We start from the raw sequence: 15,592 nt of genomic DNA, 5'->3' as shown, positions 1-15,592 counted from the left end.
CATTAAAGGCAGGCACAGAATGTGCTATTATTATAAAAACAGCCCAACTAGAGTGCTGGCTTCCAAAATTTTGAAAAAAAAATAAAACTTAATAAAAGCTTTACTATAATTAGCTCCACCTAGGTCTGAAACCCTAGCTCAAATCATCAAAAATGTGGAAATGGGTGGGGATAATGAAAATTAGCTAATTTTATTCTGCATACGAGGAGTAAAAACAATGCAGTTTCATTTGTAACATGAGTACTTTTTCATTGAAGGGAATAAAGAAATTAAATATTTAAGCTCAGTTAAGTCTTAAATAAATATGATATAGGCAAGACAGAAATAAAAACAAAAGCAGGATTCTGTGATTTAAATATTTAAAACCCAGTAGATGGTTCATTGCAGAACGAAATACTTCATGGGCAGATTTCTGACAAATTTGGTCTTAAAAATCCAACACAAAACTAGAATTATTAGAGGACTATATCACAGAAATGGAAAGGATGAAAAAAATCATGAATACTATATAAAAATATCCTGTGAAGAAATTCAAACATTTCATTGGAAACAGTTTTATAAGGTGATATTTAATTATCAACACTGAACCAAAAATACAAAGGCTAAACAACTAATATATATGGTTTACCTCAAGGATTAGATAATTCCCAAATGATATGAAAAGCTTTCAAGAGAGAGGAAAAATGAGGCTCCCCAATTTGATAAAGCCAGCACAAATCTGATAAGGTACAAAGAGAGAAAAGAGGCATGTTTGACTTAGGTAAGATGTAAGAGCCCTAAATTAAGTGCTCAGAAAACTCAATTTCTAGTATACAACACATCTACATAGATAAGGTTTATTCTATAAATATTATATAAATAGATCCATTACGCCCTATCAATAGGTCACAGAAGATCAACACCTACTCTTATCTTCAAAGATGCCAAAATGGCATGGGGTAAACTCAGCATCTACATACGGTCATCTCTCAGTGCATGCAGAAATAGGATAGTTTGCCATGATTTTTAAGAAGACCTGAAATCAACAGACATTTTTATTAAAAGTCAGGAATAAAAGATGTTCACTGGGCAACAGTGAAAGAAAATGAACTGCCAAATTACCTCCATCAGCAGGTGACGAGGTTGAATACCTAGAAAGATACCACAAAATAAATATCTTTTTAAAAACTATTAGAAATAGTAAAGGTTAAGATCATTTAAAACAAGCTATTTAAAAGCACTGGTTTTAATCCAGTGGCAGAAATGATGAGTCATAAACAAATGAAAATGAAGACAGTCTGAGAATAGATCATATTCAGAAAAATAATGCTTAAAGAATCTATATAGAAGACATTTAAAGTAATCTTTAGACAATGATTCCCTCGTGAGAAATGATGAAAATGCAAATGTATTTTTTTAAAAAAGAAAACAGCATCGTCTAGTCAGGAAATTCAATATGAGGTAAACCAATGAATTTATAATTTTGGTTATTATAGGAATATGAGAACAGCAAGAGGGCTTTTACAATCAGCAATGTTTATAGGCGAATACTTGAGAACCTCAGAGGCTGTTCTATAAATTCAAAATAGGATTTAAAAAAAAATTAAGAATATTTGATTATCTGGCCTTAAGTGCAAAATCCACTAATATATTATACTCAGGACATTAAATCCAAATAGAATTTCACGTCAAAACAAAACTTCATTACACTTCTGAAGGTTGGGGAAGTGTTAAAAATAGCCATCAGTGTTATATTTGTGAAGAGAAAATGCTGACTGCACTTCACTGAATCACGGTAAAAAAGGTCACATTTTATTGCTTTTGGCCAAAGAACAATTCTAAACTTAAAGTCCACACTATAAGCAAGGTGATGTTTAAAATAAGTTATATGGGCAAAACACAACTCATGTGAGTTTGAGTATAAAAATAAATAAAATGTCAGGGTTGATTTTGTAAAAAGGAGACCAACGTATCACCATGTCCTTTTAACTACAGCGTCTAAAATAAGCTTACCTTTAATTTTAGACAACAGACTCAAAGCTGTGTGTCCCTGACAATAACTGTGGATCAATTCTAGTTATTCCAGAATGAATGTTAACAACAATTACCCACGAAAAAGACCAACCTTGCTTTTTATATGCAGGACAAAATAAAAGGCCATTGTTATTCTATGTGACTAAGTAAAGTGGCTTTTAATGGTCTGAGTTAGGTGTGGCTTAAACAAGATTGATTTAAAGTCATGTCTGATAATAACACTTCTAAAAATGATACTGACTATGCAAAGACCCAAAGCATAAACATTTTCCGGAAAATGTCAATTGTTTGATATATACGAGTCCAATAAATTTGTTCATAAGCACAAAATGTGTTGTTTCTTGAGTAAAACACATGAACTTTGTAAAAGAAACAAAGTGAGGGGAGAAATCCATATAAGGGGCTACCAGAAATGACAGGACTTCAGATCAGTATCGAACTGTAATAATGCCAAAAGGGTAAATCTATCAATGTTCCTCCCATGAGTTTCCAGAAAATATGATTTAAGTCAGTAACAAAGATGGTCAAGTACACAAAACAAAGGGAATATTTTGAGGGGATATAAAATCTGATCAGGTAAATCTCAAAATAATCTCTATTTGGAATAGATTCTTGCTGCTGCTTCTACCTGCCATCCTGAAGAGCCATGTCACATCTGTCCATTCCAATCTGAGAATGTCAGCTAGGTAACTTGGGACTCTACATCCACTGCAACATCAAAACCCCTTTCTTGCTTCTACCTGCCCTTCTTTGAGCTGTTTCATTTTATTCATAGACATCAGCAAGTAAAAATGGCTTGTGTAATACAAACTGGCTTCTATGAAGTGGGTGGAATAACATCATCTGTTGGTTTTGAAGCCTGACATCCATCTACCCTCCTTCTGGCATTCACACCAACATTTTCCTGTCCCTTGCTCTACTCCCAGCCCATGTGCTCGGAATGACATTAATTAGGCTAAGCCATTCATCATGTTTCATCCCCCTAATTACTGTGATTAGTTCATGGATTGGCACATGGCCCACACCAGACCAATCAGGGCCACCGAGATCTAATTTTTGGGTTTTATGAAGAAGGAAACAGAACTTTTCCCACTATTAGATAAGAACAAGAGAGGGAAGAGCTGCTGCAGCCATCCTGCAAACACATAGGGTTCGAGGATAAGCCAACATACAAAATCTATGATTTTGTAACTACAAGTAACATTGGTAAATCCTTCTACGTGCTTCTTCAGAATTATTTTGGCTACTTTTGAATCTCTGTTCTGTATAAATTTTAGAATTAACCTAAGTTCCACCAAAAGCATGTTGAATTTGATTGGAGTTGCACTACATCTACATATGAGAAAATCAACATCTTTACATTACAATAATGATATTGTCTATGAACATGTTACCTCTCCACACTATTTAGATCCTTAAAAATAACTTCCAATGAAGTTAAAATTATTCCATTTTCTACATAAAGGTCTCATGTATCTTTCACTAGATGTATTTTAGGGATCTTTTGTTGTTCCTGGAGAAGTTACCTTTTAAAAAGTATCCTGGTTTTTTTCTAGAAAGGATATTACTAACTTAAAAGAATATATTTGGAAATACCAAGAAAAGTTGCAAAAATAAGAAGAATACAAAAAACACTGTCGGCCGGGCATGGTGGCTCATGCCTGTAATCCAAGTCAATTTTAATTTCTAATATGATACATGCAAATGGCCATTTCTTCTTCTGAAAGAAAAAAAAAAAAAGTGGGTGTCAATCACTTAGGGGGAAAAATCCTAGAATTTGGAAGTGGAAACCACACAGGAGAGGTACAAATCTTTTGGTAGCTGATATTTCTTAGTCTCCTAACCAGTACATATATGAGTTTTACTCATCATTTGATTCAATTATGTAGTGAATGCCTGGTATGAGCCGGGCACTATGCAGGCATGAGGAATTGCAAAGTGAATGAAGTATGGTATCTTCAAGAAACACAGCTCACATTTTAGAAAAGCTACATACATCAAGCAGTTTTTAATCCATTGAATTGTTTTCAGTGGTGCTTTGACAGATATACTAGGAAAGATTTGTCAAAAGAAAGGTTCTCCCCACTCAATCCAGATATGGTATATTATATTTGCCTGTCTCATCAGGCACCACATGCTGCATGTAAATACAATCTATGAAGTGAGTTGAGCTTTTAAGATTAGTTCAGTTTCCAGTTTGTATCAATTCCTAGGTTCCACAGGACACACACCAATATGAGGCAGGATTGATTTGAGGTTCTTACTACATTATTAAGATGTGTTACACTGATAACAGATGCTTCCAGAATCTGGGCTAGATTTCATGGTAAGTTGACTGTGAGCTTTTAAAAAGGAAACTAAAAGCAGACAAACAACAAGAACTCAACACCAAATTTTGATGGTCCAGACCTTAGATTTTTACCATTTCCTATTTTTTTTTAAACAGACTAAAAATTGGCATAGTGACCTGGCAAGGGATAATTAATTCTAATACTTTTAGTTAGAGATGAGGCATTCCAGTAGGTGACCTCTTCCTCATATTCCCTGGTATGTCTCTGTTTTTCATACTTACAGCAAAGATGGCCTCTTAATAAAGAAAAGCTGGCCAAAGAACTGGGGATTCTGTCACTATTTTCCTTGAGTTTTTAAAGTTGGACGGGATGCTGGGCAAAAATGTAAAAAGTAGGGAATGTTTCTTCAATGAATGAGCATCACTTAAGTACTGCTACTATTACAGGTGCTGTTATAGACACTAGGGTTACATAGAAAAATACTGAGCCACTGTCTAAGACATCAGGTTCTTGAAGGGATACATACCAGGAGACAAACTGGATAGCAGCTATATCACAAGTGCTGTAATACAGTTATCAATGCTTTTACTTGAGCAGCCTGTGCTACTCCTAAAATGCCTTGAATACATCCAACATTTGAGCACCAACAGCATACCAGTGCAGGTGCTAAGGATGCAGCCATGACTGGGACAGATTCAGTCCTTACTGTCATGGGACCTTTAGCCAGTGGGATGGCTGGCACAGCATTAAAGACAATGCCCAAAGGCAACTGTAGTTATACAGTAAATTTCTGAAAGCATAACAAAATACAACTTTGCTATTAAAATTTGGGTCTTGGTAGCATACTGGTGGAGGAAAATTATGGGTAAGACAAGACTTTCCAGAGATACTCAAGTCCAGGCATAAACGGGGAAAAGGAAGGCAATTATGAAAGTTAGCAAGGTTTTGGCAGATTCTACATGTAATAAAATGGAGGAAGCCACAGAAACTGAGCAACATTTTCTAAGCAGAAAAAATTTATAAGCACCACCTTTTATAGAGTTCAAGAGCTTCTTTCAATCTAGGTCAATAACTTCAAGCAATTCAGAATGTGTTAACAAGCAGTGAAAATGAATGTTAATTAAAATAATAAAATTCCCTCAAATGAACAGAATTCAGATGGCTGTGGTTTCCAAAGTTGTACTGTCTCACATGTCAAACAGATTTGATAAAGGGACACAGGATATTAAGTTTCTTGTGCCACTTATTTAATAAACTAATATTTTAGGAGATAACTTTAAAACCTGAATCTGTATTCGCCCATTAATTAATGGTGAAGCACAATTTTTTTAACCAGGCTTCTGTAAAAATATACTTTATTCAGGCAACATATGGAAAAAAGTATTACATCACTTGAAAATGTTCTATTTAGAAGGGTAATTTCCTTTTGCTTTTTTTTTTTTTTTTTTTCCTTTCCACATCAGTCAAGTTAAACAGGCTTTGACATATTGGTTTTTAAAAAAGAGAACTTCCAAATATATCACAGAGTTTTTACTTAACATCTATCTTGAGGCCATTTCAATGAGCTTTCAGTTTCAGGGGAGGGAAAAAGGAAACATGAATACGAAGGGCTGGCTTCCAATAAAACGTTTTACAGCTACTACCAAACGGTGATTTATTCATCCACACGTTCCACGGCACTACAGCCACCAGTACTTCCTGGAAACCTTTGGTTTTGCTAACATGGACCATTTTTACTTCTAAAAAGAGGGGAACTGTTAAAATTGAATAATGTAGCACTTGAGGAAAATAAGAGAGAGACAACTGACATATGCAAAAACACCTTGCCATTTTCAATCTGGACTTGAGAAAACTTTTACTTTCACTAAACCTTCATTAGCATATCTAACATGTGCTTACACGGTTATTTTGTTGATCTTAAAATGGTTCAAAACTGAATATGCTTACCATTTCAAAAATCTTTCATAGAGTCTGAACCTCACAGATCATCTCTTCTGCATAATATTTTTGCTTTCCTTCACAGAAGCCATTAGGGTTTTCTTCAATCTATCTTGCCAGTTTAGACTATATTAAACTTGTTTATTTTAGAATAATTTTATTTATAATATAGGTATATATGGTTTCTAGTTTCTAACTCCATGAACAGAGTAATATTTCTTCAGATTCTGTTTATGCACATGTTCAGCCAAGATATCTTGACTACATAAAAGGTAAAAGAGCCTCTAATAGTGGGGGCATTTGGCTGTGTGTACAGTTAAACCCAGATTAAAGAGCAGGACACTCAAAGTGCACAGATAAGCTAGAGCATTCTCTAGCCACAAGTTTTTCACTATGAAACTGACATTTAGTGCCCACTAAAAAACTGACATATAGTACTCCTGCCATAAAATTAGTTAGATTTGCACTTTCTGATCTAAATATTCAGCAACTATAGGTATTTCTTTAACATCTGTCCCCAACATTAGACCACAGGAGACCTCATTTCTCTGTGTACCACAGCATGCCGGATGCCCAGCACATGGCAGATGATTGCAAATAATTGTTAAATGAATAACCAAGTAGAACGTGCTCACTGGATTTAGTGGCATGAGGTCAGTGAGAGCAGTTTGGGGAAATTGTAAGGGCTAAAGTGGAAACAGTTCAGGGCGATGAGTGAAACACCATGTATCTTACACAAGGCCTGAGGGGAGGGAAGTAGAAAGAGCTATTGTGGGGTAGGTATTCCAAGCAGGGTTTTGCGTCGGAGAGTCCAGATGATATATAAATAGTGACAAGATAGATCTTTTAGAGAGGAAGGGGTTGAAAATACTGAAAAAGGAAGAGTTAAGTCAAAGCATCCCTGAAAAGACAGGAAGAACGAGGATCCAGAGCCCAGGACCCAGTGTTAATTAAGATGGGGACACACTTGCTGTGATGACAAAGGCAGGAACATGATGGTTCTTGGTAGATGTGGTGGCAGGCCATGGCCCTGTGTGTTCTCAAGTGATTTCTATTTGCTCAGAGAAGTAGAAGTCAAGATCATCTTCTGAAAAAGTTGGGCAAGGCTGTGCATTTGGGAAGAGTTGGGAAAATTATAATTAAGTCATTTAGGAGAGTCAGTCATGAGCTGACTAGAAAAAAACAGAAAGTCTGTCAATATCACATTCTGCACCATCAACAATCAGGTGATAGGTCCTACTGGCGGGATGCTGGCCTGGACATGTGCTTTGCAGACAGCAGGTAGGGCCAGATGGGTAACCCTACAGGGAAAGCAGTGGTTTTGGAATCAAAAGATTTGGGCCCAAGGCCAAGATCTGCTATTAATGAGCTGTCTGACTTGGAGGCGTCATTTCACTTCCTTAGGCTTTTACCATTTACAAAATGACAGTTGCATAAAAACCTCCAGGGTCCCTTCCAGCCCTAAAAGGACGCTTTATAAAATAACCAGCAAATTAGTCTAATGGCAGCACCACTGATACCGGACAAAAGTTCAGAATTGGACAGGAACCATAATTCCTGCCTGGTCCGTGGCTCCACTGCTTTCCGACATGCATTACACAAGACCTCCCCTCTGGTCTGCCTCCCAGTCTACTTGCACCCTGCCAGCTACACAATAAGCATGATCATATGGAGTTCTTTGCTTCAATCCTTCCAATGGTCCCCATTGCTACGCAAATGAGGCCAGACTCTTCAGGCCAGCCCAGGAAGCTCTCGGTCATCGGTTCCCACCCACCTGTCTGCCTCATTGTCACTGAAATACTAACTGCAAAACTGTTTTTCAAAATAAAAAAAAAAAAAGGATAGGGAGAGATTTGTTAAAGGACATAAAATTACAGCTAGACAGGATGAATAAATTCCAGTGTTCTATATCACCATAGATGACTGTAATTAACAATAATATGTAGTTCCAAATAGCTAGAAGGATATTGAATATTCCCAACACAAAAAATGATAAAATGTTAGAGATGATGAACATTATTATGTATTCCATGAGTATGTTCATTGTCAATTTCTTAAAAATTAAAAAAGAAAACTAGAGAAATACATAGCATTGTAAAAAATTAAAGCATTAATAAGGGTTATTTGAATCCCTTAAGCACACCCATCCTCTATTCTAGTGGCATATATATTGTCTTGCTATTTTAAGACAGTTCAATTTTAAAACACTGTACTCAGAGATTGGGGCCAAGCAGGTCCCAGCAGCAACAGTGAAAATTTTGTGGCTGGGTTAAAATATACTAAAGTGAATTCTTTTCACTTTCTAAGGTGAGTACAATATAAGTTAAAGCCTTCCCAAAAGAAATGGGCTTTCCAGAGGAAGTGAAAACAGAATATAAATAACATTCCCCATTCATTAAAAGAATGGTATTCAATGATGTTTACACATGTGGTTCTCACTCTTTAAACTTAAGTCTAAATATACTTTTAAAGCTGTAGGTAAAGTAGTAATTTACTGAAGCCAAACCACAAAGAAATTTCAGGAATGCATCCAGGTTATATAATTCCATTCCCTGCTACATAAAGAGAATTCTAATAGCTTCTATTTTGGTCATCTATTCACTAATTTTGACTTAGAACTGAATTTTGGAACATAAAATAATTTGAGAAATTACGTTTCAGTCTAATTAAGTTTCTAGGTAAGAGGTAGAAATGTAAGCTCCCCACCACTGAACAGCAATTGTTACACAAGCGGTACCTGGCAAGGGGGGTTCTACCTGCCCCCAGAATTCTCCATCCTCTCCCTCTCATGGTTGGGAATTTTCTTGTCCTCTTGACACCTTTATTTACCTTCACTTCAGAAATTCTACACTAGCAGGAGTGACCCTGGCAAGAGAGGGAGGGGCAATGAGAAGAAAGGTTCAAGCAAGGGTCAATGAATGTTAGGAGAAAATCAGCTTCTGGCTGAGTGGTGCGGGGGAGGGGTGGCATTCCAGAACCTTCTGTGTACTTGAGGTGGAAGGAGGGCAATGGGACTAGCTTTTATAGAAGACTTGGGAGATGCAAGGAAACACATTAAAAAATGACATGAGAGTGCAGGAGGTAGGAAAGACTAAATTGTTCCAAGGAGCCATAAGACACCTAACTTAGCCGGAGCTGCGGCCTTGGTGGAAAACAGAAATACATTCTACCTAAAATTTAATAAATTCAGTATGTGCTTCTGATGCTGGAAAATAAAAATTATAAGCAATCCAAGAAGATCATCTTTGAAGAACAATACCTTCTTAAGGGCCAGAGCAATATCCATAGACATTCACACTTCTTTCATGGAAAGAATAACGAGAATGAGAAAGCTCTCAGATTTTAAACAAATAAGTGCCAAAACATAAATCTAATGGATTAAATAATGGCATTTATATGGCTAAGCCCTCATTCAGTAGGCTGGAAAATTCAAGCCAAGAAAATCTCCAGAACATACAACAAAAAACAAAGAGAAGGAAAATAATAAAGGAAGAATCGGTTCCAAGAGGTCTAAAATCCACCTACTCGATTTCTAGGTGAAGATATATTAATATTAGTGAGGAGAAAATATCCCAAGCTAGAGAAGACTTCAGATAATAAAGCTCAAAATAAAAGAACTGATGACAAAAGATAATGATGAAATTTCAGAACTAAGGATAAAGCAAAAAGTCCTATATGGTTCAAAGAGGTAAAAAGACACACACCCATGCACACACACAATCAACTATGTTGTAAGTCTAACATCAGACTTATTGGCTACACTAGATTGTAGGTATCAGAGGTGCAATGCCTTCAAAGTTCAGAAACAATAATTTTGAATCTAGACTGAAATAATCAAGTGTGAAAACAAAATCAGACATTTTCAAACATGCAATAACAGTGCCTACAGTCTATGCATATTATACATCAAAAGTTATTCAAAGGGAGTAGCCTACCAAATGAAAAAAGGAATCTAAGGAAGAGGACGACATGAAATACGAAAACAACAAAAACAAAAAAAACTCCGGAAAAGCTAAATATAACCCCAAAGCAGAGAAATGTCTATAAAGAAGTGAAGCTGGCCGGGCGCGGTGGCTCAAGCCTGTAATCCCAGCACTTTGGGAGGCTGAGACCGGCGGATCACGAGGTCAGGAGATCGAGACCATCCTGGCTAACACGGTGAAACCCTGTCTCTACTAAAATAACAAAAAATTAGCCGGAGTGGTGGCGGGTGCCTGTAGTCCCAGCTACTCAGGAGGCTGAGGCAGGAGAATGGCATAAACCTGGGAGGTGGAGCTTGCAGTGAGCTGATATCCAGCCACTGCACTCCAGCTTGGGCAGCAGAGCCAGACTCCGTCTCAAAAAAAAAAAGAAGTGAAGCTACTGGGTAAATCTCCTTCAAGTGGCGACATTTCATGACCCATGATGGGCGTTCTTTCTCTATGGATCTAATTCTATTACTTGTCTCCACAGTGAATAATATTTGCATAATGGCTTTAGGTTTTCAGAAGCCACTCAGAGACAAAACAAAAAACATATTCATAGTTAGGCTAAAGAAATAAGAAATAAGTGTATTAACTGTGACACTGTAATAGTCAGAGTCTAGCTAATGGGGAGGTCATGGGTAGGGTGACAGACCCTCTTGGGACCAAGGGGGTTCCCGCATATGGGACTTTCAGAGCTAAAACTGGGAAAGTCCTGTGTAAACCAGGACTAGTTTGTCATCTTAGTAATAGGGTAGAAGAAATGAATAAAGGATGCTAATATCATTTTTCAGACCAAGGTTCAATAGAAACTTTAGAAAAGATGTAAGTTGGTGACAAGACAAATATAGCAACTGTTAGCAGTGACTATACTTGAGGAATGAGGTTTTAATATTTGATTTCACCCTTTCCAAACTTTAGATTTTTAAAACAATACATCCATTTAGAGCACAATGGGTCATTTCTTATTCACGAGGCATCTAACTTCTAACAAAGAGAATATTTCAAAATTAGGACAACCTAGAACTCCAAACATGTGAAGCCAACTAAAAATGATTAAATAAGAGATTTTTATCTAAACTCTGATATGAAAGCAAGGGTATAAACAAACCAAGGACAGGAAAATCTGCTCTCCTGTCCAGGGCCCATGTCTGTACTATTGTGAAGGATGAATGATCACAGAAAAGGACAAGAAGAAGACCCTAGTGAACCAAAAAAAGAAAAAAAAAAGAGGGGGAAACCAACTGAGCCACATTAATTACAGTAATAAGCCATTTAGATTCCACATTGCCACTACAGCTACTGCTGGAGAAACCAGAGTTCATCCACATCAAAATGGCTCAAAAGACACAGCGCTGTTTCTCTCTCCCTCTCTAAAGGTGTGGCTGCGTGTGAGTGTCATGTATTACACTAGCTTTTTAAATAAAAGTCATGAGTTATGTACAATGATCTGGCCATTTTATGGCAAAACTGTTACAGGAAAAATTCAAAATAAGGGTCTTTTCATAAGCATTAATACTTTGAAGTTTGTGTAATGACCCTGAAGAGGTATCTATAGACACATTTTTTTTTTCTTTAAAGAGAACTCGTCTTAGGTATGCTGACTCCACAATTATTTGCACAGGAAGCCATTAACTTATCTGCAAATAATAACTCACCATAAAGATAATAATTGTTTCATACCCTTCAACTCAAAAATGCCTCTGTTAACACCCAAAAGATATGATGTTTATTTTCAATTCAAAATAGAAAAAGCCCATAGTCCTGCTTTCTGTAAGCCGCTAGTTACCAAGCATATAATCAACACCCATTATGAGTGTCGTACAGTGCATGAAACCAGGGGCCTTAATATATTAAACTGCTTAACGAGTCCCTGCCAGATCATTGCACATCTATCAAGTTTCCTTTTTTTAAAGACACACAGTGTTTTAAAACCATACCTGAAATCAGGATGTAGCTCATAATTAACATGAACATTTAACAGTTTATTTATGCTCCTTGAAAAGTTAAATCAATTATCTTAAAAACCCAGAGTCTAGCAACTAAGAAAACCAAAAAATGCCACATACACAGCTCATTGGAAATGCATGTGATAATAACTAACATAACTGAACTCATGAAAATAATTTTTTATAAACGTGGCTCCAGGTAAACTGAGATATTGTCCTGTAAGTGAAGACAGCTGAAAGTAGAACCATTAAAAAGAACAAAATTAGCTCAAAGTAGAAGGTTGCTTCCCCATTTTTAACTACAATTTACACTTAGTGTATCCACAAATTCCCAAACAAGAAACAACAGAACTACACTCCTAAAATGTCCACCCGTGACTTCTCTATTTTTCATTTTAATTACAAGACTATTAAGATTCCCATTCAGTTATTTCAGGGCATTAAAAACATTTCAAAGTCCTTTATTAAGAGCCAAATTTGCAGCACACAGTCTCCACAACTCCAAAAACAAAATTTAAAAAGAATAAAAGTCTGTGAAAGCTGCAATTTACTTGCTCTCCAGGAAGCTAATTGGAATGTGCCAGAGTAAAGGTAATGAAATGATGTAAAGCATTTGTGTGAAAGTCAAGGCATTCTGTGATAAGCCCGTTAGGGGTAGGAACCATATCTGCCCCTCATTTTCACTTCCTTTGGTTCCTGGTGATAGCTCTATTGAATATTCAAATTAAACAGATTTAAGAACTAATTATTTTTCCAGAAGAGTCCCTTAACTACTTTAACACCTGGATTGTTTTAAGTTTCTACATCCCCCAAAAATGCTCCCAACTCTTCTTAGAAGAATAACATCCTGTAAATTCCTACCCACTCCTACTCTGAGGTCAGCTACAAACCACAGCCTTGTAACTTTCAGGCAAAGATACTGGTGTCTGTATGAATCCACAAGCACGAAAATGATGATGTATCTCCAAGCATTTCTATTCTCTACAAAATCAAGCTTTATTGTTCATTTGTTTTATTACTTCATTACTTTAATGGGTTTTCTTTCAGAATTAGGCTTAGAGCCTGGAATTGAAAGTTAAATTTTTCCATATGTCTGAATTTCAACCACTGGCTCTAATGATGGGGAATCTATTTTTTCTTTCAGTTGAAGTATTTTAGATGTTGATTTTTATTCACTTAACTCTTTACAAAAAATGCTTTATCCCAAAGCTGAGTTTCTGACCTCTATGCACTTTTCAAGTTAGTCTTGAGCGTGTTTTTTTTGTGGAAGTCAGTGTGGCACTGGATAACATACTGAGGGCATACGATTTGCCTCCTGAGCTTCCCATCCTTTTTCTCCCCAACTATTGTTTTAAAATTTCACCAAGTCCATCAAGCTCTCCTAGCCTACCCTAGGCCACACATTTTACTATATCATAAAACCATTCTCACATTGTTTTCTACCTCCCATGTGGCTGCTTGATCACAGTTTTTTTTTTTTCTTTCTTTTTTTCTTTTTTTGGGGGGAGACAGAGTTTCACTCTTGATGGCCAGGCTGGAGTGCAATGGCTCAATCTCAGCTCACTGCAACCTCCACCTCCTGGGTTCAAGCGATTTTCCTGCCTCAGCCTCCAGAGTAGCTGGGATTACAGGCACCCACCACCAAGCCCGGCATTTTTTTTTTTTTTTTTTTTTTAGTAGAGACGGGGTTTCTCCATGTTGGTCAGGTTGGTCTCCAACTCCTGATCTCAGATGATCCGCCCACCTTGGCCTCCCAAAGTGCTGGGATTACAGACCTGAGCCACCGTGCCCAGCCTCAACTTCACTCTTCTTCCCCTCCTCCCTCAGGTATAGAAGAGGGACGGTCAGAACTGCAGAGGGGCAACCTGGTCACCAGCACTCCCCATCTCGGCCATACACTGCTGCCTCCCACACATCCAAACTCACCCTCTGCACTGGCTCTCAGCTTCCACGTAGGATGATACAATTGATCATCCCTAACAAGCTTCCCCTTTAGAGTCTACGCTCCCTCTCTCCTCCCCTCAGCCATTAGTATCTTCTGCCTCAACCAAATTGGTTTAGGATCACTGTTTCTGACCCTCTCCTTCCTCATCTCTGACCTCAGTCAGGCTTGTAACCCCTGAAACACCTCTGAGATGACTGAGGCCTCCATCGTCAGAGGCCCCTGCATCTTTTTCTGCAGCTGCAGCCAAAGCCTCCAGACTTATGTTTCCCAGTGCCCAGAGAGCAGCTACATGACAGGCTCTCGGCTAACCCTGTCCCAGCTAAAGCTCCGCATGCTACCTGATCGTCACCAGCTTCACCTGCAACTCGAGCAAGTCTCAGGATGCACGGGCCAGCAATACTGAGCTGCCTGGAAACATTTCTGCCCAGACTCCCCCTTCCCTGCTGCCCTGGACTGACTGGGCCCTGCTCCCTGCTCTGCCTGCCAGCTCCTTCCAACCCGTATTTACCTGGTGACTCCTCTCACCCTGCGAGACCCACTTCCAGCATTCATGACCTCCGTCTGGATGGCATCCCTGGGCCGGCATTTCCAGATGACACTGTTGCCCTCTGATTAGACCAGTGATTTCCTCAAGTGCAGAAATTGGGTCTCAACTTTGAAACTCGAGACCCATTGTCATTATTTTAAAATGTTTAACTGAAATGATGAGTCTTCAAAGGAGAGCAAATTTGTTATTTGGTTGCTCCCAGACATAAAGTGTGCTTTCAGCGTAGTGAAAATCAACAAATGGGGTTTTAAAGAAAGCACTGCATAAGGTATTTTCATAGAACAGTTTAAAAGCGAAAATACAGAAGTCATTAGCAAAATATCAGCTAAGTTAGAAAGGGGAAATTCAAATGAAATCATACTAGAAATGTATGCAAATTTTAGTCTTTGATCCTCAAGCTTATTTCCCCAGAAACTTTTTGGCAAATTAAACCAGTGATTAGTGACATGTATCATTTCATGGCAGAAGGTCTTACAAAGTGTTCTTTAAAACATCACTTGAAGGTAAAGTTCTCCTCAGTTACCCACTCCTTGTCTTTTAACTATCAGTATCCTTTCACCAAGACTGCCCATGTAAGAATAAATGTTTGTGAAATTATTCTCTCCTTTGTTTTTTGCTCCTGAATAATGGCCCTAGGACATCTGTTACCAGCCTGCACATGTTCCTGCCATCCTGTTGAGAACAGGACATGGAGGAAGAGGGAGAGACCAGGTAGAGGGGTATGGCCAATGCAGGCAACACTCACACGGGGGCCTCTCCAACCTGCCCACCTTGCCCACGACCAAGGCCCAGGCCACCCAGTCTGACTGTACCCCATAGGCACCTGAGGCCCTGAGAGCAGCCCTCTGTGTGTCCAGTTGGCCAAGGCTGATGATAAAAGCAAAGAGACAAACTTTGGAAGAACTCTTTAAATTTACTTTTAAGTTATAAAATAATAACTCCTCACT

General features: G+C 37.9%; 1 protein-coding gene across 2 annotated transcripts in view; it reads right to left on the bottom strand.

The window, feature by feature from the left end:
- Nucleotides 1–15,592, bottom strand: part of PLEKHG1 (pleckstrin homology and RhoGEF domain containing G1) — a 249,421-nt gene that overhangs the window by 199,243 nt on the left and 34,586 nt on the right. The window contains exon 1 of one of the 2 annotated variants that reach the window (XM_017887628.1): nt 14,607–14,922. The exons of the other annotated variant lie outside the window; for it this stretch is intronic. The gene's annotated coding sequence lies outside the window, so the exon portion shown is untranslated. Of the gene's footprint in view, nt 1–14,606; nt 14,923–15,592 lie in introns of those variants that run through there. 2 annotated transcript variants of the gene reach the window in all.

Source organism: Rhinopithecus bieti, unplaced genomic scaffold (assembly GCF_001698545.2).
Source record: "Rhinopithecus bieti isolate Rb0 unplaced genomic scaffold, ASM169854v2 scaffold_16097, whole genome shotgun sequence".
Taxonomy (NCBI): domain Eukaryota; kingdom Metazoa; phylum Chordata; class Mammalia; order Primates; family Cercopithecidae; genus Rhinopithecus; species Rhinopithecus bieti.
Note: the sequence above shows the minus strand (reverse complement) of the source record. Positions and strands in the feature narration are given on the sequence as shown.